The sequence below is a fragment of the Pleurodeles waltl genome, chromosome 12 (assembly GCF_031143425.1).
Source record: "Pleurodeles waltl isolate 20211129_DDA chromosome 12, aPleWal1.hap1.20221129, whole genome shotgun sequence".
Lineage (NCBI taxonomy): Eukaryota > Metazoa > Chordata > Amphibia > Caudata > Salamandridae > Pleurodeles > Pleurodeles waltl.
In genome coordinates, this window is record NC_090451.1 from 474,701,687 (window position 1) to 474,727,520 (window position 25,834).

The following is a 25,834-nucleotide window of genomic DNA, read 5'->3' on the forward strand; positions in this document are numbered from 1 at the left end:
ATGTAGGCATGTGTTTTTGTTTCAGAGTAAATGGACTTTTATGCTGAATGGTCAGGACCCTGCAATTCCTGGGATTTATTATATTTGTGGACTTAATGCTTATTATCCTAGAGGATGGTATGGGACATGCTATTTGGGAATAGTTTTCCCTAAAATTGATCAGAATGATGATTTAAAGATGTTTCCAAAAGCGACTGAATTACATCATGAGCAACAGAGGAGGGGAACCTCTTCTGCAATTGTGGGAGATATTTTTGGTGCAGTAGTTCCTTCTGTAGGAGTTATTTTGAATGCAATTAAGATACAACAGTTGTCTACTATTGTGGATAACATGATGACAAATTTTACAGGGGCAATACTCCTGTTAGATACTGAATTAGCTGCGGGTAGAGCTATGACGCTTCAAAATAGTTTTGCTTTAGACATAATTTGAGCGAAAGACGGCGGAGTCTGTAGGATGATTAGTGCGAGGCATTGTTGTTCCTACATACCAAATAGTGATAAGGAGATAAGAGACTTACTCACTTACTTAACTAATTCAAGTAAGGATTTGAAAGAATTGAAGGAACCAATGGATTGGGAAAAGGCTGGAAATGGATCTGCTTCAGTAGGCAATTTGTTTAGTCAAATTTGGAATGGGGTATTAAGGAAAATTGTACAGGGAATATTAATAGTGATTGCTTGTATATTAGGACTATGGGGTACATGTAAATTGTGGCAAAAGATAAAATTAAAAAGGTCTAAAAATGGTCAGAGGAGGGAAGAACAACCCAGGGGAAGAATCTATAGAGATAATTCAAGAAGAAGACAAAGTACATCAGAAACTGAATTGTAAAAGTGATGGCAAAGAAAGGTGTGATGACATATTTAGTCATCAGAAGAGGGACTGTTGAAACAGATATGATAATTAAGAAAATTTATTGATGATATATATGTGTTTACTAATGAGAAATGCATAGAGAAATTATTCATAGAGAAAAAAATGTGCCCGTTCGAAAATGTGCCCTTTTGAAAATGTGCCCTCGGGGTGTGTACTAATAGAACTGAAAATGTATGAAATAATGAAAATATATGATAAAAATGTAATAATATGTCATAATGAGATATATAACCTATGTTTTCAATTAATTTGTAGTGCTAAATTAGCCAAACTAAAGGCCTAGTTTTCCTGGGCCTCACACACATGGAGAGCTGAAATCACTGAGCGCTTTGCAAAGAACTGGAGGCATGCGCTGACCATGACCCGCTCGATGTTAAAATTAATTGGCTAGAATTTTTCTGCAGTGTACTGACAGACAGGAGATGATGAGGACAATTTGATACAATTATGTGCAGTTGTACTTTTCCAGGATTTGAACAATAGAGGCACTGACTGAAGAGGAACATGCAACAATTTCGATACCTGAAGAGCTGGATGATGAGGACATATTATGGAAAACCAATCTGCATCTTGTGAACAGATTCATATGAAATTAGTAGATTCAGTGAACAAAAACTATAGGTTAAAGACATATCTGCTGACTGACTGACCAATTGGTGATTAGGGGGATGGACTGAGAGACTTTGATAAAAAGTCATAAAAAGGGGCTAAAATCAAAGTTGCGAGAGGAGAATTGATGACGTCAGGATACGCTGTCCGAGGTGCTGATATTGGGCTCATACTCTGTGAGCCTGATCCATGGCTGACTAATTGATGATCCATCCTGGATAGGTAACTATGAAAATGTGACCAACATATTTGTGCCTTTTCTTCTAGGTACCAACTGCGCTGATTATAGATGTTCTTACTTAGATAGATTTTTCCAAATTAATGTTTTATTCTAAATTGTTTTCGCTTGAAGTCCCACATGCTGATGCTAATCTTGGTTAGGTAGGTTGTTAAGGGTGACGCTGCAGGTGAAAAACCACTGACAAACTTAATTGCTGAACTTCGCTATTAATGCTGGTATTCTCAGCTTATGGAATTGCATTTTCACATATGTTCCTTCAAGTGATGATGTTTTCTATTAATGAATTATTAAAGTAGTGGTTGTGAATAAAGACTTGACTATCCAATGCTTAGAGTTGTAATCAATAGGGAAATAAAAATTGTTAACTTCTTTCCTAGTTGTGGTTATTCCTGAGAAGATGGTTTTAAGCTGTTTTCTTATAAAATGTTTCTTGATTATTGATGTTGATTATTGGTTCAGTAGTCACTACATGACTAGGATACTCCATGCGATTCAAAAGGTTCATCGACTTATACACATCCCCTTGTAAGTTTACTTACTAAGGACCAGGCGCACTAGCACATGCTTCAAGACTTCTGCAAGGCAGCCACACCATTCAGCTCTAATGGATTAGGATGTATCATGATCTTTATCCACATTGTAATTATCATTCAACAAGGCCCTTGGTCCTTGAATTATTGACCTGACTTACAATCAGTCTGAATTGTTTCCGTGGGACATCTGGTTATTTCTTCACTGAAACTTACTTTAGAGGACCTTATCTCATCTGAACAGGTACAGTTGAAGATCATTCCCCCAGTATAAATCTACTTTAGTCTTGGATCTAGTATCCTGCTGATTGTTCAGGTTTTATATATGTTGGAGGCTCATATTTCCGAGGAAAAATTGAAACTGGAAACGTTGTATGGTGTTCTGATGATGTAAACGAAGATGAAGGGAAAATGCATGAAACAATCACTTTGAGGCTTTCATATCGGCTGGCATAATTGTGTGGAATGCAGTATTTAAATTGTAGATCCTGGAAGGTAAGAAATACCCCATCTGCGAAAAGCTGATTAATGGTTATAATCCCTTTTTTAACCCAATCTCTCCATATGAGCACTCTGTTGTGTAACTGGACATGTTTATTATACCACATAGGAAAAGATTAAAAATTAAATAACATGGAGGAAGAATGGGTAAGTATGGGGTTTGCCAACTTAACCGAATGGGTGAGTATTGGTATGAAAAGTGCCTTGGAGGTTGTGAGGTGAAAATCACATCTTATATGGAAAACAGCGTAATAAGTAGGTGTTCCAATTGATGCCAAATTGTTGGAGTAGGTTGTGAATCTTTTGCAAGTGAAAGCCAAATTTGTTTAAGTGTAAAAGCAGAGTGGTGTTTCTTAAAGTATGGAAAACTCACCCCACCAGTGTCCTTAGATTCTTGTAATCTAACTAATCATAAATGTGACTCCTGGTTATTCCATAAAAACATCTCAATAAAGTGTTATGGGATTTTAAAAATGCATGCAGAAGGGTAACAGGGAGCTTGTTGCATCATCATTACCAGGACAGGAAAAATGGGCAACATGGTTCAGATAAAGACACTATTTTTGTTGTGGCTAACATAGATTATGTCCTCACCATAATTGGAATATAGGAAGCATAAGCATTTGCTTTTTTAGGAGTTACATGAAAAACCTGAGCCTGAGAAAATTTCTGGAAGACAATATTTGTTTAAAGGCACATCTTCAGCATGTAGTTTATAGCCCAATACTTTGGCACATTTTGTAAGAAATGGAAAATTTCAGGGTTGGTATGTTTGGGGTCAGAGACATTAATCAGAATGTCATCTGCATAGGCGGTGAATTTAACTTCCAAATATTTTTATGTTTGTTACAAGAAAAATCTGATTTGTGGATCTTTTCCAAAAATGATTCCAAAGATAAAATAAATAGAAGAGGGGATAATGGTCATCCTTGGTGAGTTCTCATGTGCAATGGGAATTATTGGAATTGCTTACCATTCACATAAACAGATGTAAATGGTACAGAGTATAATATTTTAATATATTTAATTATATGAGGACTAGGTCCATGCCTTTTTTAATTCCCCTAATATAAAATCCTAATTAACACAATCAATTGCTTTTTCTGCATCTAATGTTTTTGCGATGATGAGTGAAGTAGACTTGGAGGTAAGATGAATAAAGTAGAGAAAGGTTCTAGAGTCATCTGAATTATATCGTCCCCTTAAGAACCTTGATTTTGATATACCAATTAGATCTGGAATAATCTGGTTAACAGTATTGCCAATACTTTTGCAAAAAATGTAAGGCGCTTATTATTAAGGAGATAGGTCTATAATTCCTGCTGAAAGACAAATCTTTGTCTTTTTTGAGACGCACACAAAGCATAGTCTTGAGGAATGTGCCTTGAAACACATTTTAGGAGAGAAAATATTGGATCAGAAGCAGTAACTATGGCATTAAAGTATGGAAATAATGAGATTAAACTTGAAATAAAATCTGTCTGGACCAGGAGCCTTGTCTTCTAGAAGTTTGGTAATAGCTGTCACAAACTCCGCCATCAAGACATCAGCATTTAGAGAGGAAAGGTCCACGTGACAGTTTTTGTCTTGAGGATTGATGTAAAGAGAGCATCCAAAACCTTCCCCAGTGGTGGATGACTCTGATGTATATAATTGAGTAGTGTATTTTGTGAAGCACTTCAGACTATTCAAATCAGTACTGTGTCTAGTGCCATAATTATCAGTAATAACTGTTATCTTGAATTTTTGCTTCCTAATTTTTAGATAATTGACAAGTAGCCTGCCAGCCTTTCTATGGCCACCACAGTATTTGGCATTTCAATAGGTATTTTGTTTTACTGTAATTTAGCTTTAGTAAGTTGAGCTAGGGTATTTTCTTTGTTGGAGGAGTAATATTCATTTGCAGTGTTTCAAATTTTGTTAATAGGATTGCAGAGTCATTAAAAGCTGCCTTTTTTTTCTTAGGGACATGGAGCTAGATTTAAGAAAAGCAGCACTGCATCCAGTCCAACACCACTTTTCTTGTACCCGTTAGCACCCCCCTAATGCCACCATGTGTGCGCTGTATCTAAGATACGGTGCACCATGGCAGTAGATAGAGAATTATCATTAAAAAATGTGGCGTTAATCCTGCAAAGACCATTAAGGACAAATATAAACAATGGCGTGCCTCCTTTTAATGCCTGCTCTGAGCAGCCGTTAAAAGGGCTGAAAAAAGTGATGCAAATCTTTTAGAACACTCCCTTTGCATACATTATGCCTGGCGCAGGCATAATGTAGCAAAATGGGTTACAATGTGGCGCAATGCAGGCAGTGCCCCACTTTGTAAATTTAGTGCAGCGATTTTGACCTCATTGGGCCACATTACTGTTTAAAAAAATGACGCTAACGTAGCACAAGGAGGTGCTAGGGGCTCTTAAAGCTGCCCCATAGTTATCCTCCAACAGTTGCTTTGAGAGCACCCTAGATAATGTATGTGGGTTTCTGTAGAGAGGTTAAGTTACAAAAAAAGTTTGAGAATAATTTGAAGTGTTCCACAAAATTGACATCACATAGTACAATTTTATTAAATATCCATTTATTTGATTGTGGAGTGGCTGTTAGTATGTGTAGGTCAACTAAAACAGTGGTGTGATCGTAAATGAGTTTAGCACCAATATCTGCCAATATCATATGCTGCAGCCCATTTTGAATTAAGTATATGTTGGTTATTCTAGATTTAGAATTGTAAGTAGGAGGAATAGAAAGTGTATTCTAAAATATCAGGAAGGGAGGATCTCCAAGCATCAATTAAACCCCTGGATATAATAGAATTTTGAAAGTTTATTTTAATTTTAGTGGGGATGCATTTAGTCTGAGAACGTCTATCAATAAAAGGGCCCATTAACAAGTTGAAATCTCCCCCTACAATATGATTGTCTGATAGACAAGGTAGTAAGTGGGTAGAGAAGTTTTTCTAAAATTGTGAATGGACCCCGGTGAGACCATAGATATTGCATATTGCGAGTTGAGTGTAATGTATATTACATTATAGAAAAATCCAGCTACCCTCATCATCTCTATCTTCCTTTTCGACTTGAAAAAGTTGATTTTTATGGATGAGAATGACAACATTTTTATTGTTGGTAATACTAGAACACATAGTGTAACCAACCCGGTTTTGATGCAGAGAGGCAATATCCTGTTCTTTAAAGTGAGTTTCATGTAATAGGTCAATCTGACATTTAATTTTTATATGTGAGTAAGAAATTGTTGTTTCTCTATAGAGTTTTGAAGACCCCGTAACATTACAGGATACAACATGCAAATTAATTGTAACTAGGAGCATGGAAACATATCTAAAAAATTGCAGAAAAAGCATTATTGAGAATCGTTCTTAATACAGAGGGAACATGAAAGACATGTATGAATAATATAGTAACTTTCAGAGGCTGCAGAAATTTGAAAAGGAATGCAGAAGAGGAGAGGGGTAGGGGAAGGGGAAGAAACTTTGGAAAGAAGGGATGAGGGAGGGAGGGGAGTGGAAGAACAGTGACACCCCAAAGATAAGGGTAAGAGGATGGAAAAAAGCCAAATATCTTTAGCCATGACGATCAGTAGCAAAACAGAAAGAATAATGGATGTAGGAGGGATGGATGTGAATGAAGAGGCCTGCCAGTGTGGACCCCTGAATGATTAGAAACCTACAAGAAATGGGATAGAGGAAGAGAAACTAAGAAACAGGTGGGTTATGCTACCATGTGGAGTGTAACACGGACCATAAAAAGCACAATATGGGAAAGACTTACTGACATGGATAAAACAACACTCTGAGGCATAAGGGAGATGGAGACAAGGAGCCTCAGGAAGATATAAAATTGTGATCTGAGGGATCTGGATAAGACATGAACTTGTGAAGAAAAGAAGAAGATAAGTAACCAACCAACATTTTCTGTAACTTATACTATCTATGGCTTCTGCATGCACTGTTTTTTCTTCAATAATTGCCAATGTTTCATTTATAATTTTAATGATGTTATAAAAGTTGTCATGAGTGCTTTAATATCTGGAGTAATTAGCAGTCTGTAGCAAGGGCACGAGTTATGGTTACCTTAGGGCACTAGTTATAGTTACTTGCAATAAATTTAACTATAAGTGCTGAATCTGTGGTTCTTTGCAAGTAAATTCAAAACCTAACTATAACGCCCCTGTAACCTTTGTTTTTTTTCAATGAATTTCTATTTTTTTAAGGTAAAGTAATTTGTATTACTATACATAATCCAACCACCACCATGCATGGTCTTCGGCCGTGCATGGGGTGGGGGTTGGCTACAGGTCCTAGCCTGAAGGAAGCCAGACCGTGTGACCAACCCCCCTAACCACCCACCCCCATGCTGCATTCTGCCTTTATGCCCTGCATGCTGGGATTTGGCTGCAGGGCCTGTCTCGCTGAGTGTGTGAATAGCTGTGAGATGGTGTCTCTGGATGTGAGAAAGGCTTTGAAAGTGTCTGTCTGGGTGTGAGAGTGGGTGTGCGAGGATCTATGTGGATAGCAGAGTTTCTGATTGTGCGCCAATAGATGAAAGATGCATTTACCTCCACAAAGGATTTCAGTTAATCTTTTAATATGGAATCACAGAGTAAACACACTTGCTTCATCTTCGCCAAGCCCAAGAGTTAGGATCATTTGTCCTTTACAGAAGTGGAGCTTCAACTGGGGAACCTGCTACATTTATATTTGTAAGTGCTTCCTGTTGAGGTTTAATTTCTGTGAAATGATTGCGATGGCTAGAATGGAAGCTCACCTGTTTGTTTGCCCAACAAGAGTCTGCAGTTTTTCACAAAAGGGCTATCCATCTGGAGTACTTTCTAATGGTTAGTTAGTAAGAGCTATCTCCTTGAGTGAATGGCCGGTGTGTGGGAGGAGGGCCATGGATCCCATCCCCCAGGGCACGGACTTCATTAAATGGCTCCCTCCTCGGCCGATTTTGGCCCTAGGGAACCCACTCCCAGGGCCTAGACTTATAGTATATATTTTAGTTCTGTGGGAGGGGCCAAGCAGCCCCTCAGGCCAATTGTAGCCCTAGGGACCCCATCCCCATGGCCTGGTCTTATAATTTATTTTTTTGGGAGGGAGGCGTGTGGCACCCCTTCCTACGCCAATTTTGTCCCCGGCATCCCCATCTCCTGGGGCTGAGCCATGTCACCACCATTGGGGTCTGTTGTGGGGGAGTCTCAATGCCCCCACAGTCCCAGCCAGCTCCCCAGCTCCTACAGCAGCTGGCATTGCTGTCACGGACAGGGAGCTGCAAAACATACAGCTCCCTGTTTGTGAGAGCAATTTTTCCTCTGTTTCCCTGCCCATGTGTCTGCTGCCAGGGAAATAGATGAAACATCAGCTTTGAGCAAGTGAAATCTGTTTGACAGCTCTTGCTTGCTGGGAGTGGAGTTGTATTTGCTCTGACTTTGTGGGAGCTGTCAAATCTCCCACCAAGTCAGAGCAAACAGCTATGTCCCAGGGGTGGACTCCCTGGGACATAGCAGGAGCCGGACCTGGGAGGTGGTGGTCCCCAGGGTCGTTATTGGCTCTATGATGGGGCTGTGTGGCCCCTCTCCAATCTTAAGTTTTGCCCCAGGGAGGTGGCAGTCTCTGGGGTGTGGGGGCTGTGCAGGTCCCCCTTCATTATTTTAGTTCAGCCCCAGGGAAGTGGCAATTACCAGGGCTCCGGGGGCTGTGCAGTTCCCACTAATTTGCAATCAATTGTCCCAGTAAGGCTGTGGTTCCCAGGGCTGGGGAGTCTGTAAAGGACCTGCTTCATCATTGTATTTCAGTACCGGGAAAGTGACAGTCCCTAGGTCTGCGGGGGGCTGGAATCACAGTGGATCTGCAGATGTGCCAAAAATATTTAAAAACAAAATTAAAAAAGCATGGTCTCCAGCGTTTGCTTTACTAAAGTCCCAGGGTGGGCCAGGTCCTGGTGGCATTTAAAATTTGAATGGGGCCGCCCAGCCCCTCCACAGCCCTGGGGATTGCCACCTTTCCAGGGCCAAGTTTAAATCCAATTTAGGATGCTGCCTGTCCCTACCACAGCCCCAAGGACCACCATCTCTCCATGCTAAAATACAATAATGAGAGGGGACCATTTTGAACCCCCAGGGCCCACCACCTCCCTGGGGCAATACTCAAAGGCCTCCCTCGAGGAGCCAATAAAGGCCCTGGGGACCACCAACTCCAGGGCAGGCTCCTGCTATGTCCCGGGGTGCCCACCCTCTGGACATAGGTGTTTGTTTGTTGCTTGGTGGGAGCTGACAGCTCTCACCAAGCAAAAGCAAACAAAGTTCGTCTTCTGACCCTAGGAGCTATCAAAAGATTCCCGCTAGCGGAAAGCAGAGTTTTAATCTGTTTCCCTGTAAGCAAACATGCTTGCAGGGAAACTGATGAAAACATTTCTCCTGCAAGCAGGGAACTGCTATTTAAAGTGTCTCCCGGCTTGTGCGAACAGTGCCTGCTCCCACAGGATGCCAGGAGCTGAAAAGGATTGTTGGGGGCCTTCAGACTCCTCCCATAGTCCCCTCCCTCTCTCTCTCTCTCTCTATCTCTTCCATTGAAGAGAGAGAGATTGTCATTTCAAAGATCTCTCCATGTAATGACTTTAAAGAGTAAGACTAGCAATAGTTATGCTTGGATGCAGAGCAGAACAGTGTCACTTCTGGCCTAATGGCCAATGTCTTGTGCTGTCACACAGTAGGCTGAAGGTTCAAATCCTAGTATTGCTTGCCAGTGTGCTTGTTTATTTGCTAGTGTCTTGACTGTTAAACCTTCCTATTGTTGGAACATTTGTGTTTCTTTCTAATCACAAGGGTGGGTTGACTCTCAGGAGTCACCTATGTGGCCCAAATGTAAAGGTCACAGACTCTCGCACTGAAAGTTAAGGATTCTACTCCAGGTGTGCCCATGGTCATTTTCTCTCTTTAATACTGTTTTTTTGACAAATACATTTTTCTTTTCAATTTGTCCAGAAATATCTCATTCTAAGTATATCATTTATTTCTCTCCCTCTCACTCTCTTTTTCTCTCTCTCTCTCTCTCTGTTCTCTCATTTTTTCATTTTCAATCTCTTTTTCCCACGCACACACCCACTCAGACATTCACAAACCAACTCACAGGCACACTCAGACCCCTGTGCACCCACTCACAGCCCCACTCATACCGTCACGCACCCCCTCACAGACCCATTCAGACACTCACACACCAAACCACACACCCACTCAGACAATCACACCCACTCACAGACCCTTTGAAACCCTCATGCACCCACTCACAGACCCACGCAGACACAGATGCACCCACTCACTGACCCACTGAGACACTAATGCACCCACTCTCACACCCAGACACTCTCACAGCCACTCTCACACCCAGATACAACCTCTCACACCTATTCTCACACCCAGAGAGACAGGCCACGGCCAACTCCTGCCACACATGGTCAAAGGGGTTGGGTGGTTAGGGGAGTTTGCCACAGGTTCTGTCTGCAGGCCAGGCCCTGTGGGCAACCCCTATGGCACACGGCCAAAGGCCATGCGCGGCATGGGATTGGATGGTTATAGAGGGTTGGTCACAGTGCCTCGCTATGCACAACAGTGGTTGGATTAACATATAGTAATATAAATTAATTTATGTTAAAAAACATGGACATTCTCTAAAAACAAACAAACGTGACAGGGATGTTATAGTTAGGCTCACATTTTATGGATCAAATCTGTTTATTATTATTTTCAGTTATAAACATCACATATGCAATGCATCGAAATAGTACAGTTGCCGTGGAGTACAGCATGCTACATGTATAGTGACAATAAACATAAACAAAACTTTAACATTGTTTCCCTGCAACTGGCACGACAAACAGCCCTCACTCGGTCCCAAGCCTTGTTTCGATATAACCCTGGTCCTCCATACACATCTCTTCTGCTCACACACTCCCTTCAGCTCAATTCAACTCCAACACTCTCAGGTAGGCCAGGCATGTCAATTCTGTGAATTCCGTGGACAGCATTTGTAAGAAAGGTTGCCAGAGCTCCTTGAATTCGCCACTACGCTGCTGTGAAGCCAAAGTGAGCTTTTCCATGGCGAGAATGAACCAAAGTTTATGAAGCCATAATATTACTGTTGGGATCTTGTCAGTCCCCCACACAGCCAAAAGCAGCTGCAGTGCCGCGTTCAGGTCCAAGGCCATCTGCCGTCCCTTCACTGATCTCAGGGGGAAAGTGAGCGGGTTAGGCAGGCCCAGCAAAATATACGCAGGAAATCTGGGAATCTGAGTATCGAACGCCGCATCAATAGTGTCTATAATATTCTCCCAATACCGATGAAGCTTAGAGCAATGCCATAGTAAATGCACCAGCGACCCTCCGCCCCCGCAGCCCCTCCAACAAAGGCCAGACTTAGTGGGATCCCAAGAATGAATCCTTATTGGGGAGTAGTACCAGTAGGAGGCCACCTCATAGGCAGTCTCTGTGCCTGTCGCATTGTAGGCCGTGAGATGAATCCTGTAAAAAATGCCCTCCCATTCTTCATCAGAGAGCTCTCTCTCCAGTTCCCTCTCCCACCTCAGCTGGCCTCTGGTTTTAGGCGAACAGGCTTCCCCCCTTAAACCGTAAAGCTCCGAAATCACACGCTTATCGTCCTTTTTAACTAAGATCCATTTTTCGAACGGTGTTAACGGCCTGTCTATTAATGCTCTATTGGCTGGCAACATGGCCCAATGCCTTATTTGGTAGTACATCATCCTGTCCGCCTCTGTTAAGCCATATGCCTCCTTCATCTGGTCAAAGGAGATCACCCCCTGCTCATCGAAGAGGTATCCAACCCTTTTGCAGCCCCCTTCATACCAACGGCGTAATGCCTCCCGTTGCAGGCCCGGGCCAAAATCCGGGTTCGCCCCTAAGGGAGACATTGGGGATGGGAATGTCGTCAGGCCCAGTCTGCTGGCTACCGCATCCCATACCCTCATTGACACTTCCGTGACCGGGGATGCATACAACCCACACGCTCTATGACGGCGCCGGAGCCAAGGCTCCTTCCATATATGGGAACCCGCCACCGCTTGGTCCATGAAACACCAATGTTTCTCGGAAGACGGGCAACACCATTCTAATAAAAAACGCAGTTGTGCTGCCTGAAAGTATCGTAGAAGGCTAGGAACCGCCAATCCTCCCTCCTGCTTAGGGCGATACAACACCCGACGTGATAACCGCGTCGCCTTTCCTTCCCAAATACATTTTAGGACCGCTGTTTGAAGGGTTGCCATTGTCCGTGGTGGGGGAGACATCGGCAATGCCTGAAACACATACAGAACGTGTGGTAGGATGGTCATCTTCACCGCCGCCACCCTGCCCATCCAAGACAGTTTAAGTCTCCCCCAGGTCTCTAGATCGCGCTGCACCTCCCTAGTCAATTTCGTGTAGTTCAACATCGCCGTACGAGCAACAGTGGGCCCTAAATCAATCCCCAAGTACGGGAGCTTTAGGGAGGACCATATAAAGTGGAAACGGGCCTTCAGATCTCTTTCATGCTCGACACTTATAAACCTGCTCATGGCCTGCGACTTTGACATATTCATCCGGAATCCTGAGACCCGTCCAAATTCATCTAATATTTCCATTAGTACGGGCAATGAGGTCGCGGAGTCCGTCAGGGTAAGAATCACATCATCCTCGTAAAGTGAAATGACGTGCTCATCTCCCCCGAACTTCACCCCCCTGATCTGAGGATTATCACGCAGCCGCTGCGCCATGGGCTCCATATAAAGCGCAAACAAAAGAGGCGACACCGGGCACCCCTGCCGGGTCCCTCTCTGTATTGAGAACGACAACGAAAGTGTCCCGTTGACCCGGACCGCTGCCAGAGGCACCTGATAGATGCAGCGGATCTATGCCATGAAACCTGGGCCCAATCCAAATCGCTCAAGCACCCTGAACAGATATGGCCAATGGACCCTATCAAACGCCTTTTCGGCATCAATAGAGAGAAACGTCTCCCTGCGTGAGCGATCGGTTTTATCCAATAGATGAAGCAGACTCTTAGTGTTATCACTACACTGCCTATGCGGGATAAATCCTGCTTGATCGGGATCCACAAGACCCGGCACATAATAATTTAGCCGGTGTGCAAGTATGCCCGTGAACAATTTGGCATTGATATTCAAGAGGGAAATCGGCCTGTAGAGGCACACTCCTCGGGATCCTTCCCCCGGTTTAGGAATAACCACAATAGTGGCATCCAGCATACTGGCTGTGAGAGCCCCCGTCTGTCTAAAGGAATTGAAGAGCCGCAATAAGATCGGCACAAGTTCCACACAGAAGGTCTTGTAAAAAAGTGCGGAAAAACCATCAGGGCCAGGTGACTTCCCGACCTGCAAATGTGAAATTGCCGATATGACCTCTTCCGCCCTTATAGGTTGATCTAATGAGGTCGCCTCTCTCTCAGTCAAAGAAGTGGTTGCTACACCCTCTAGGGAGGCCTCCGGAGATGCGTTACCGGGATCTTCGGCACCATATAATCCCTGGTAGAATTCCACAAAAGCCTCTGCAATTTGGTCGCTCGTGCGCGCTTCTGCTTCCGAGGGAGAGCGAACCATTTTTATAATTGACGCTGCGCGCTGTGCTCGCAACCGATGTGCCAGTAGCCTCCCGCATCTATTGCTTCCTATATAATACTTATGCTTAAGGCGCACTACTGCGTAATCTGCCCTGTCCCAATCCAACCTCCTCAACTGCTTCCTCACTTTCTCAAGCTCCCGCCAGACTCTTGGGGCACCGGTATGTTTATGTGAACGCTCCAATACTCTCACTCTCTGTTCTAAATCCTCTCTAATCAGTCTCCTTGCTTTATTATCCCTAGCGGAGTGCGACATGACCTCACCCCTCAGTACAGCCTTCAGTGCCTCCCACAGCGTCGCCAAGCAGGTGGTACCATCATCATTAAGGCTTAGGTAGTCTATTATTGCGCTCCGAATCGCTCAACTGTTGCACCATTCTGTAGCATTGAGTCCCTGAATCGCCACCCCGATACACTCACGCGCTCCATACTCATGACAACCTCAACAGTAACCGGAGCGTGATCCGATATGGCTTGAGGCTCAATCACTGCCTCCCTAACCTGGGGAAGAACTCCTGCGAGGCCAAGAAAAGGTCAAGTCTGGCGTATGTCTTGGTCCCTGCCGAGTAAATGGAATAGTCCCGTAACGTGGGGTGCGCTCTCCTCCACACATCCTCCAGGCCACACTCACTCAGCCATTGACGACCCGCCGCTGTCATTGACCCCGTCTGCCCATACCGGTGCCCTGAACGATCCAAGTCGCTGACAATAACCACGTTAAAATCGCCCCCCACCAGGATGGCACCATCCGGAGACTGCAGGAGTGGGGTCAAAGCCTGTTTTTGGAAGACTTCCTGCTGGGAATTAGGAGCATATGGAGAAGCAATTGTGAAGGAAAAAAAACCCAGTCTCAATCTCATGGCTAGAAGCCTACCTTGCACCTCATGCAGTTTTGTCACCACTTCCCCCGGGAATTAGCGCGCCAACAATATTGCAACCCCTGCATGTTTCATTGATGCCGAAGACCAGAACTGCCTAGGGAACCATTTAGAGCGCATGCAGTATATATCTTTTGAGACAAGATGTGTCTCCTGCAGCAGACATATGTGACTCCCCGACCTCTCTAAGGCGGACAGGACGGCAAGCCTCTTCGTAGGATTATTAACCCACGAACATTCAGGCCTGTGCATTTAATAATCATACCCTAGAATGAGAGAAGCATACAAACAAGGAGGGACCGCACAGGAAGAGTACCCCCCGGGCCAGATAATGAACCGCCTCGAGCACCAAGGCCTGAGAATATCTCCACACAAAAGCCAGACGTGCAGGGATACACTACAACATTCAAACAATACGCAAAACAGGTGCTCAAAACCAAGAAGTCCTCGCACATCCATCCTCACGAGGAAAAGTGTCCATAGGGCCGTAGAACCATCCATGTTTGGTAAACCAGGTCCATCGCCCCCACCGCCCTGACCCTCCTCAGCGGCCGACAGCCGTTAGCATCAAAGCCATCTGCAGTTCGGGTCTCACCAACCCCCCCTCCTCTAGGCTGAAGTTCCGGCGGCCACACTGTTCAGAACCGATTCCCGCTCCGACCTCAGCTCCGAGGCCGTAGGGTGCTGCAATTTCCATCTTTTCTCCTTCCGCCGCCAACGCGAGGGGCACCCAGCCGGCGAGGTCGCCTTCTCGCTCGCGTCCTGGCAGATCTCCTCCAAGCCCAGGATCTGAAAAGCTACTGAGACGGATCTCACCTGCCGAAGCTGTTCCTCCCAACTGAAGACCAGGCGAAATGGGTGGCCCCAGCAGTAAGACACGTCATGCGCCCGCAAGTGCTCTGTGACAGGCCTAAAATCTCTACGTCTCTGCAGGGTCCGGACAGAGAGATTGTGGAATAATTGGAGCTCATGTCCTTTGAAAAGTACCTGTGGAAGATTGCGAGCCCACTGTAGGATCCTTTCTTTAAGCACAAAGTTGTGGAGACAAGCTAGGATATCCGGGGAGCGGTCACCGGAGCCACCAGGGCGGCCCGCTCGATGAACTCTGTCCAGAACTATCTCCTGAGTGTCATCCGGATCCAACAGAGAGCGAAACAGGCCCACCACATACTCTCCAATGTCCTCCTTTTCCGCCCCCACTGGGGCCCCTCTGATGCGGATATTTTGTCTCCTCTAGCGATTTTCCAAATCCTCGACCGCTATCTGGAGGAGGTCCTGCTGCTCTCGGAGACGGACGACCTCTTGCTGCAGGCCTGCCACCTCCTCACTGTGAGGGATTTTGCCATCTTCCAGCTGCGTCACTCGATCTCCCAGGGAGGTAACCTTGCTTCGTACTTCCTTCACCTCCTGGGATATGTCCCTCCGAAGCTCCAGGATGTCGCTCCGAAGCAAATCAAACAGGGAGGTCAGAAAGCCCTTCGTGACTGGGGAGCCCTCATCCGACTCCATCTCCGTCCGACCCTCCAGGGGTCTCGTTGCCAGTGTATCCTCAGCCAAGCCACCTGTTGCCATACGGGCCCCTGTCAACATCTCCCTCACGGCGCGCTCCCGCTTAGATTTGGACGACGCCATGACTCACGGGCACGGACTCGGTTCGCTGGGCTACCCCTCCGAGTTTCTCCAGAAGCTCCGTCCGTGAGTAAATCACTAGATGTCTCCGTGGCAAAGATTGCGCTTGGCTGTCGCAATTTGTGGCCTCCTCTTCCAAATCTCTGACTTATGCCGCCTCTACAACCTCCCACAGGGGCCCGCACTTACTTGTGCTCCTTGCTGGTGAGTGCGGCGACCTCGGGGTAAAACAATGGCCCCTCCCTTCGTTGTCTGCGTCTCCAGGCCTCTCTGCAGTCCAGGGGGATCCCTTTAGTGAGGTGGGGTTCAGCTCCAGACCCCGAGCAAGTCCTTCAAGTGAGGCGCCCTACACATGCAGGGCACCTACTGATCCTGGGGTCTAGGCCCCCTCTGTGGACCCATAGCTCGCGGGGCCCAACGCGGGCCCTCTGGACCTCCGGTCCCTCTGCCGCGGGACCCAGGCAGCCACCAAAGAGAGGCCCTCTTCGCGGCCTAGCACGCCGCCACAGCCACTCCGCGGCCCAGAGAACGTCTCGGGCCGACCGCTCTTCGCTCCTCCGGAGCGGCGTCACGCGTCTCTCGGCCCCCATCAGGCCACCACGGGCCCTCCGCAGCTTCCGGCACTTCGGGGAAGCCTCTGGGCGACCCCCTGGCAGGCCAGTCGTCAGCTTTCCAGGCCAGGGCGGCGGAGCTCGGACAGGCACGTCCTAGCGCGCCGCCATCTTGGCCACGCCCCCTAGGCTCACATTTTAAACGTACAAAACCATGGAAATTCATCTGTTATAATTAGAGTCATCTAACTGTAACTCATGCCCTAAGGAAACTATAACTCGCGCCCTCACCATGCACTGCAAATTACCACACAAATTATGGCACTTATGACATTTTTGATAGCATCATTGATAATATCAATGTAAGATTTGCAGTAAAAAAAAATTACGAAAAAAAACTGTGCCCAGCAGGGGTGTGAGTTATAGTTACCTAAGGGCACGAGTTATAGTTACTTGAGATAACTCTACCTATAACAGGTGAATTTCTATGGTTTTGTACGCTTGAAATGTGAGTCTAACCATAACATTCTTGTAACCTTTGTTTTTTCAGTGAATTTCTTTGTTTTTTTTATAACATAGAGTAATTTTCATTACTATAGGTTAATCCAAATACAGCTGTGCAGCCTAACCACTCAACCTCATGATGTATACAGGCCTTTGGCCATGCGTGGCAAGAGTTGGCTGCAGCCTCTCTGGGTGTAAGAATAGATGTGAGAGGGTGTATCTGGGGGTGGAAGTGGCTGTCTGATTCTCTAACTGGGTGTGACAGTGCATACATCAGTGTTTTAGTGGGTCCGTCACTGTGTGTGAGAGTCTGTGAGTCGGTGCATAAGTGTCTGAGTCGGAGAAAGTGTTTGAAGGAATGAAAGAGAGAAAGAGAGAGGGAAAGAGATGCGTTTTCTTTAGGCTTTAATATCTTATAGTTAGAAAGCGATATTTGTTATTTGTGTTACATTTAAAATAAAATAAATGTTTTTATTGAAAAAAAAAAGAAAAAAGAAATGAGTCCCGCTAACTATGACTCGTGCCTCGCGCCCTCACCATGCACTGCTAATTATCCCACAATTTGGCAAAAAAACTGTGCATGGCTGAGGTGCTAGTTATAGTTACCTTAGGGCACGAGTGCAAGGCTGGGCACACTGTGTAGGAGGTCCAGGCACAAAACTAGACCGTCTAATGCTCTAATTTTTATGGTAGCTTGGTTGAGCAGTTAGGCCAATCTTGGAGAAGTGCAAAGCCTTTGTTGTACTCACAGCATCAATCTTGCAACTGACACACTCAAAAGAATAACACGAGAATGTATAAAAATACTTCAGATGTTCATGTAATTTTTAAGACCAAGATCATCAAAATTGGTTAAGTACTTTTTGAATTTTTTAAGTTAAAAAAAAATAGTTTTTTTGTTCCTCATTACTCACCATAGGAATCAATGGAGGATACCATTTAAAAATACATATAAAATCACACAGTAGGTTTACAAGTTCTTTTGCAGGTTGGTCAAGGTCATCGGTGGTCACACTCTGCCAGCTGGAGAAGTTCGGTGGCTCCCAGTTCCAGGGGGAGAAGTGGGAAAATTTCCCTGGAGCTGGTGCAGGGCCACTGCTGGCGATCACATGAAAAAGCACAGCAAAGGTGAGTTTAAAGGTGAATCCTGGGGGCCCCTTGGAGTGTCGAGGTCCGAGAAGCGGTGGACCCTTGGGGCACAGCTGGTTCTTTGGTGCAGAGTGAATCAGTGATCTAGGAGTTGTGCACAAGGCTGCCCTCAGAAGCAGGAGGTAAGCAGAAGGTAAGTCAGTTTAATGGTCGATTGCAGTCAATGGGGGCACTCTGGTGAGAGGTCCAGGCTGTTTCTGAAGTCCCTCAACTGGGTCTTCCTCCTGGTCTTTTTACAGTCCTGGGTGGGTTGTCTTTCTTGGTGTTCGCAGTCAGCTGACCAAATACCCAGATCATAAGTACGATTCAGCTGCCAGAGGGTGCAGTGCCACAAAACTTGGTACACTGGCATGGTTTGTCATTGAAGTCTTCAGTGAAGTCTTCAGTGAGAAATTTGGTACAGCTGCAACATCTGGTCCTGGAGTTAGAATTCCAGTCAGTGAAGTGGGCATCACTGACTTGTTGGTTCCTTGTGGATTTAGAGCAGTAGCTCCACTCTGGAGGGAGTTCTCTGGCAATATGTGAAGCGTGGAGTTCCTCTGGGGTTCTTTAGAGTTTTTCTAGTTGTCCAGCAGCTCTTCAGCATAAATTGTCAGTCTTGGGTACAGCAGACAGGGTTTGGTGCCTTTTCTTTGTGCAGCACGTCCACAGTTTTTATGCTTTCAGATCTTCTTGTTGCTGGTCTTCTTCTGTCCATCAAATCTGAAATCTTGGTCTAGGGATGCCCTCTAAATACTGTAATTTGTGGGCATTTTAGGGGGAACATGGTAGTGACCAATAGGTCACCTACCTTAGGGTGGCTACACCCACTAAGTGACCACTTCCTGTGGGCAGAGGTCACTTCCCTACACCTGGCTTTTTTCCTTCCATCCAAGATGGAGGAAAATGAAATGGAGAGGTCACTGGGTGGTGCAGGCTAGGCGGGGCCACTCCTCCTGACCTTTGTTTGGTTTTCCAACCATTGTTCCTGCCAAAAATGGTGGTTTGCATCAGGGGTGGTCATTTGCTGCTAGCAGCAGCCCTGTGTGTTAAGTTTCAAGAGCAGCAAGCCCTTTGAATCTCACCAGCAAGGCAGTGCACATTTTTGAGGAAGAGGGTGTTAGCACCTCCACCTAGGAAGGGCTTTGCTCTGAATCCCAGAGAGCAGGACCTCTCACCCCAGAGGTTCAGACTTGTGTCTGGAAGTGGCAGTCTAGTTGGGACTAGCCAGCAACCATGCCAGGGTAGTTAGGTTTTGTAGGGGGCCCCACTACGGTGACCCCCTGGTGTCATTTTATAATAAATCCAACCCTGTTACCAGTTTGGATTCATCATTCTGAGTTGTTTGATACCAAACAACCCAGGGTTCAGAGTGGCCATCATGTAGCTGTTAAACCCGTACTAATCAGTTCCCAACATATGCATTTAAAATTGCTGTTCTGCTCGCTCACTATGTCCCAGGTTTGGCAAGGATGCCATGGGGCATATTGCTCTTGCAGCTATGCCCTTGCATACACTATAGTGCACCTTTCCTTAGGGCTGGAAGGCCTGCCAGAAGGGTGATATCTATATTGCATGCAGTGTGTATAGGACAGGACAGACACACTATGCCATGTTGAGTTTGCATTTTAGGATTGCAGCAAGACACTCAGCCTGCAATGCCATTGCCTGCCCTTAGTACCTAAGTACCATTTACTAGGGACTTATAGAGGCAGCTGAATGTGTTGCCAAATACCTTTGCAATTTTGTGGGAAAGGACACTGGCACTGGGAACTTAGTTAGCAGGATCCCAGAATTAGAGATATATATTTGCCAGATCAATGTTTCCGGATCCGCGGATCCATCCAGATCACATGATTGCATAAGAAACCACAGCGTATTACCTGTCTATGTTATTGGCACTGCAGAGGATTCGCTGATCTAAAAAAAAAATCAAAAAAATCCTCCTGGTTTTTGTACCCAATTACTTTACATTATTTTTCATTATTACTTTTTGCCTCCTTTTTCGATCCTTTTTGTTTAATTGTCACTGCTTTCACTTTTTTTCTCAACAACATTTTGCATACTTACTCATCAGTATTACATTACTAACAACACTTCCTACTTCCTTTATCTCTCATATTTTTTTATTCAATCTCCTTCCTTACCCTACACTTCTATTACATTTTTGTTTGATTTCCACTCATTTTCCAATTCCTTCTCCATACATTTTTCTTGCGTTCACTCCTTATTACTTTCCCTTTTTAATATTATTTTATTACAGTCTACTTCATATTTTTCTTTTTTAATGTGAGGTTTCAAACATAAACAGAGGTTGGACACAGGGCACCTTGGCCAGGTGCAGTGGCGGTTGGCCAAAGGGCCTGGCTTTCGGCCAGGCCCTGTGACCAACCCCCTATAAACACCTGACCTTGTGCCACACACTGCTTTTCGCCGTGCGTAGTGGGGTTAGTCCCAGGGCTTCTACTGTGGCCAGTTCCTATGGCCAACCCCTCTAATGGGCCTTTGGCCAGGCACAGTGGGAGTTTGTTGCAGGTCCACGTAGCCCCCTCTCCTGGCCAATTTCAGCCCTGGGGACTCCATCCCCTGGGGCCCAGCCTTCTAATTTCTTTGGTGGGGGAAGTGGGGCCACGTTGTGCCCTCCCCTGGCTAATTTTGGCCCCAGGAACTGCATCCCCTATGGACACAGATTCCCAAGGGACTGGCATTGATATTTGTATTTTTGGGGGGAGGGAGGCTTTGTGGCCACCTTCCCTGGGCGATCTCAGCCCTAGGGAACCCATCCGCCATGGCCCAGCCTAAACAATTTGAGCCACATGTACCAATGTTTGGTTTTGCGACTCGCAAATTGAGAGTCAGAGCGACTTGCAATTTTCGACTCGCAAAACCAAATGTTGTATAGTGTCAAGACACTATAAGCGATTCACAAGGGGGTCGCAAATGCCCACCTCATGATTATTCATGAGGTAGGTTGCAATTTGCAACCTCCTTGGAAATGGCGGCCCTCACAGGGATGGTGGCCTGCTGGAGACAGCAGAACACCATGTCTGTGACTGCTTTTAAATAAGGAAAACGAGATGCATTTCAAAATCAAAAAATGAAAAGTTTTTGTTTCATTTTTCCAGTGCTCTGAAAAAATGTTTTTACTGACAGTCACAAAGGGGAAGGGGTCCCATGGGGACCCCTTCCCGTTTGCGAATGGATTAGCACCAGTTTGACACTGGTGCTAACTGCAATTGTTTTGCCACCACATTCGCGGTCACAAAACAATCACACATGGGACTGCGAGTCGCAATTAGGAAGGGAACACCCCTTCCTAATTGCAAGTCGTAATCTCTTTTTGCGATTCGGTTAATAGTTGACCAAATCACAAAAATGGGCTTGAACATGGGGAAGTGCATTTTGCACATCGCAAACAGCCCAATTCGCTGTTTGTGATGTGCATAAGCCTTCGTACACGTGGCCCTTTATTTTTTGGGGGGTGAGGGGAGCCACACAGCCCCCGCCCCTTTCCAATCTTAGGGTCTGGGCACCCCATGCCCAGGGCCCAGCCTAAATATATTTTTTTGGGGGGAGGGGTGCCATGCAGCCCCCCTCCCTGGGCTGATCTCAGCCCTGGGGACCCCATCACCTAGGGCCCAGCACAAACATCTTATTTCTTTGGGGGAGGGGCACTGTGCTGGACAGCCCCTCACATTTAATTAGATGTTAGCCCTGGGGAGGTGGCAGTCCCCTGGTCTGTGGGGTGGGGGCAGAGAACCACCTGCATTTGATTATATCTTCTGCCTCAGGAAGGTGGCAATCCCTGGGATGTGGGGGTGGGCTAGGCAGCCCCCTCATTTAATTACATCTTCTGCCCTGAGGAGGTGGCAGTCCCTCTGGGCTTTAGGGGGCCAGAAGGCTCCCCCACATTTAATACTGTTTGGCCCCGTGGAGGTGTTGGTCCCCAGAGATGTGAGGGGGTTGCGTGCCGCCCACATTCAAAATTACAATGCCCCCGGGACCTGGCCCACTCAGGGGCTGTTTACAAAACAAGCATGCGAGCCCTGCTAGTTTTTTGTTTTTTTATTTTCACCGGATCCACAGATCCACCGCAACCCTCTGCATTTTTTTTTCTTTAAATGCTGATGTATTACCAGCCTTGTGCCATGGCCAGGCACACTGTGCCACATAAGCTCCCCAGACATGTTGCTCTGGTGGTGCTGGATGAAACTTGTGCTGATAACTGTGGCCCATTGTGTCAGTGGTTGACATATGTCAGAGTACAAATGGCATCCCACTAAAAAAAGACATTTCGGAGCTAAAGCATCACATAAGGTTTTGCGAAAACTGGGCTGTCATGCCGGCACACTGAGCAATATGTCCCAAGCATACCTGTCATTCACTTTCCTGTTAAAATCCTGGTGCACATGTCACCAGATGTGCTGCGAGCAGCCTGAGGATGTGTGCTCATTTCCAATAATTGGTTTTCTGACAGGACATATGTCAACATGTGCTGCTCCGGGCGATGTCCCTTAGAATTAGAGATCCAAATTTGAGATACTTCAGTGGAACATGTTTTATGTAAATGAGGCATGATGTGTGTGACTATGCAAATAGTCATAACATGTTGAATGTCATACACATGTATATGTTACACATAAGTTGGTACCTGGAATGAAAATGTAGTGGTTTGGGGATGAAGAAAACATGCATGTTCATTGTGTTTGACCAGGCTGCATGGATATCTGATGATGTCTGTTAAATAAGGGGACAAGGATGACGAGCTACTATTGTATGTTGCATAGTTATGTACATGTGATGACAAGAGAGAGGCAGAAGTATTGTTAGTCACGACTGAGTGTGTTCTGTGAATCATGTAGGTGCAGAGTGCCATTGCACTCAGCGAGCCTTGAAAGATCTTGGGTAGTAAGCCATTTGAAAGCCTTACACTCTGTACCTGAGACATGTATTTATTGTACCATCTCATATGTGTACATATCAGCCTAGCCTACCAGTGTATGATATTGAGACATGCCCAATGGCCTATTTGAGTTGTTACAACCATAAATCTTTTATGTCCATTTGCAAGTCATCTGTAATTTGTAACATTTGACCACAGTGTTCATTGTTCAACATTCACATGCTATGTCTCATGTTATATCTTGTACACCAGTGGAGAGGTGGAAAGCTTCTGTGACTCTGATGCTACCGGTGAGTGTCATCTGTTATGTGTATTGGCTAGTGCATGGATTGTGTGTGATGTTGCATGGTTTGTGCAATGCCATGTACAAAGTGCATGTATACAAAGTGAAACTGCATAGGCTATACATGTGTATGGAAAGTAAGGTGGAGGTTGGGTCAAAGATGTGCATTTGCACCTTACTATTGTCGAGGTGGTTATGATTGCTTTCACTGAGGGCCCACAAATATGCTGGGATGACCATAGACCAATGACCACAGTGCCAGGATCTGTGAACAAAAGTGGTTGTGAAATCATAACTGAACATGGCAAGGCACTGTATACCTCAGTAAAGCTTTTCATATGCACAGTTAGGCTGTTGTTACTCATGGTGCAATCTATGTCTAATGTGTCTGGCTAGCTTGCATATGGTGTATGGGTTAAAACCCTTGAGGACAGTAAAAACAAGTGCCAGCAGTACAGGGTCCTACACATCTGTAGTTCACAGGACATCACGGTAAATCATGTACCTCCAGGACTGAGGACCTTGTGAATAGGGCCCTAAGATTAGTAGGACAGTGGTCAACATACCACACTTGGATTTGCAGTTGAATTTCCCACTCATGTCATGTGATGCCCCATACTCTATGTTGTGTGTATCAATATTGCTATTCCCTGTCATCTTCAAAGATCTGGAAATGTTTTAGAATAGGGGGATGTCCATAATACAGTGTCATACAACATGCCAATACCAAATTCAGCATCAGTTAGTACTGGCCCTGATAGTGTACAGGATAAAATGCAAAGAGGTGTTTACAATGAACAGCATTAGCCATTGCTGTTCCAAGATCTCTTTGCAGATGGGATATAGGGCATGCATGCACCCACCTATTAAATGTCTGTGCCACGTGCTGGTGTGCAGCAAGGTGACATGGATACATTGGCTGCAAAATGAGACACATACTGTTACTCAGGAAGTATGCTAGGAGTCATGGCACGGTCCACCATGTACTTACATGAATGGATGTGGGAGTAGTTTCTGCAACTCTGTGTAATGTGAGTGAGCTATCAACCCTCCATTCTCACATATGATACCTGGGACATGAAATTTCCATGTAGCAATGTGTCTAGATATGTGTCCTTGCCATATCAGGCATGTGAAGTTCTGAGACATGCTATCTAACTTACAGTCCTTGCTCAGATGACTTTGCTAAATGCCAATGGATCCAAGGGCAATTTAGGATGTAGAAGGGACATTCATGAGCAATGCAAAATGATGAGTACCCCATACTATGATACAAAACAGCATTTATCATAACAATAGTCAATGATGACACAGTCATTCAAAGATGTACCAAGACAGACCTTGCTATTGTGTAACATTTGCTTGGCCTTGATATCTTAACCATTATCAATATGGACATGATGGATACAGGGCAGATGTCTATTCCTTTTGCCCTCCAACATGTTTTTGTGATTTGTGATGTGCATCATGTGATGTCAGCAGATAGTATTTACATGGAATGTTTGATGTTCATTTCCCAAATGGACCTCTGTATGACATGTTTTCCTTCTGTTTACTCAGGAAACATGACCCCATCCAGAAGCGCAATTTTGAAAAAATGTCTCACCGCTATCGCCACATCCGCCATGTCTGAAAGGCCTTCAAGAAGATGGGGAAAACATATGACCGAGAGAGAGCATTGGGGTTGTGGATTGCCTTTTCTCAAAGGGCTCCAGCCATGGAACCAACCACCTCTACCCACCATGGAAAGGGCAGGACTCTGGCTACCGACAGGGCTGGACCTTCAGGGGCAGGTCCATCCACCTCCAGCTCCACAACAACTGCCCTATCTACACCACAGACCCCACCAAATGTAAAATGGGCAGGATTTGAGCAGGACATTTGGCAGGAAGTGGTAGACACGAAGTTGCGGTTGTACAGCCTGGAGCACAAACATGACTAGGTGGTCATCATGCTCTGGGAGATCAAGGAAGCCGTGATCAGACAATGAGGAGCATAATGGCCCTAATGGACACGTTATTCCCTTCCGCTTGCATAGTTAGTGTTAGGTAGATTAGTGTAGTGTAGGTTAGTTTTAGTACGTAGCAGTTTTTATTAAGGGTTGGTACTTTATTTGGTGTTTCTTATTATTGGGTGTTATCAGGGAGGATTTTTTATGCGTGTGTACTTTTTTTCATTTGTTTAGGCCTGGCTGTTTAGTTACTGTTGTTCTTATCTACAGTTGGGTTGGGGTGGGGAGTTGGGGCCAGATGTAGCAAAGTGTTTGCGCCTCGCAAACGGCGAAAATCGCCCTTTGCGAGGCGCAAAAGCCACTTTGCTATTCAGAAATGCAAATTGCGAGTCAGGACCGACTCGCAATATGCATTTCCGACTCGCAAATAGGAAGTGGTGTTCCCTTCCTATTTGCGAGTCTGAGTGGGATGCAATACCATTTGCGACCGCGTACGCGGTCGCAAATCGTATCGCAGTTACCATCCACTTCAAGTGGATGGTAACCCACTCGCAAATTGGAAGGGGTCCCCATGGGACCCCTTCCAGTTTGTGACTGGACCCAA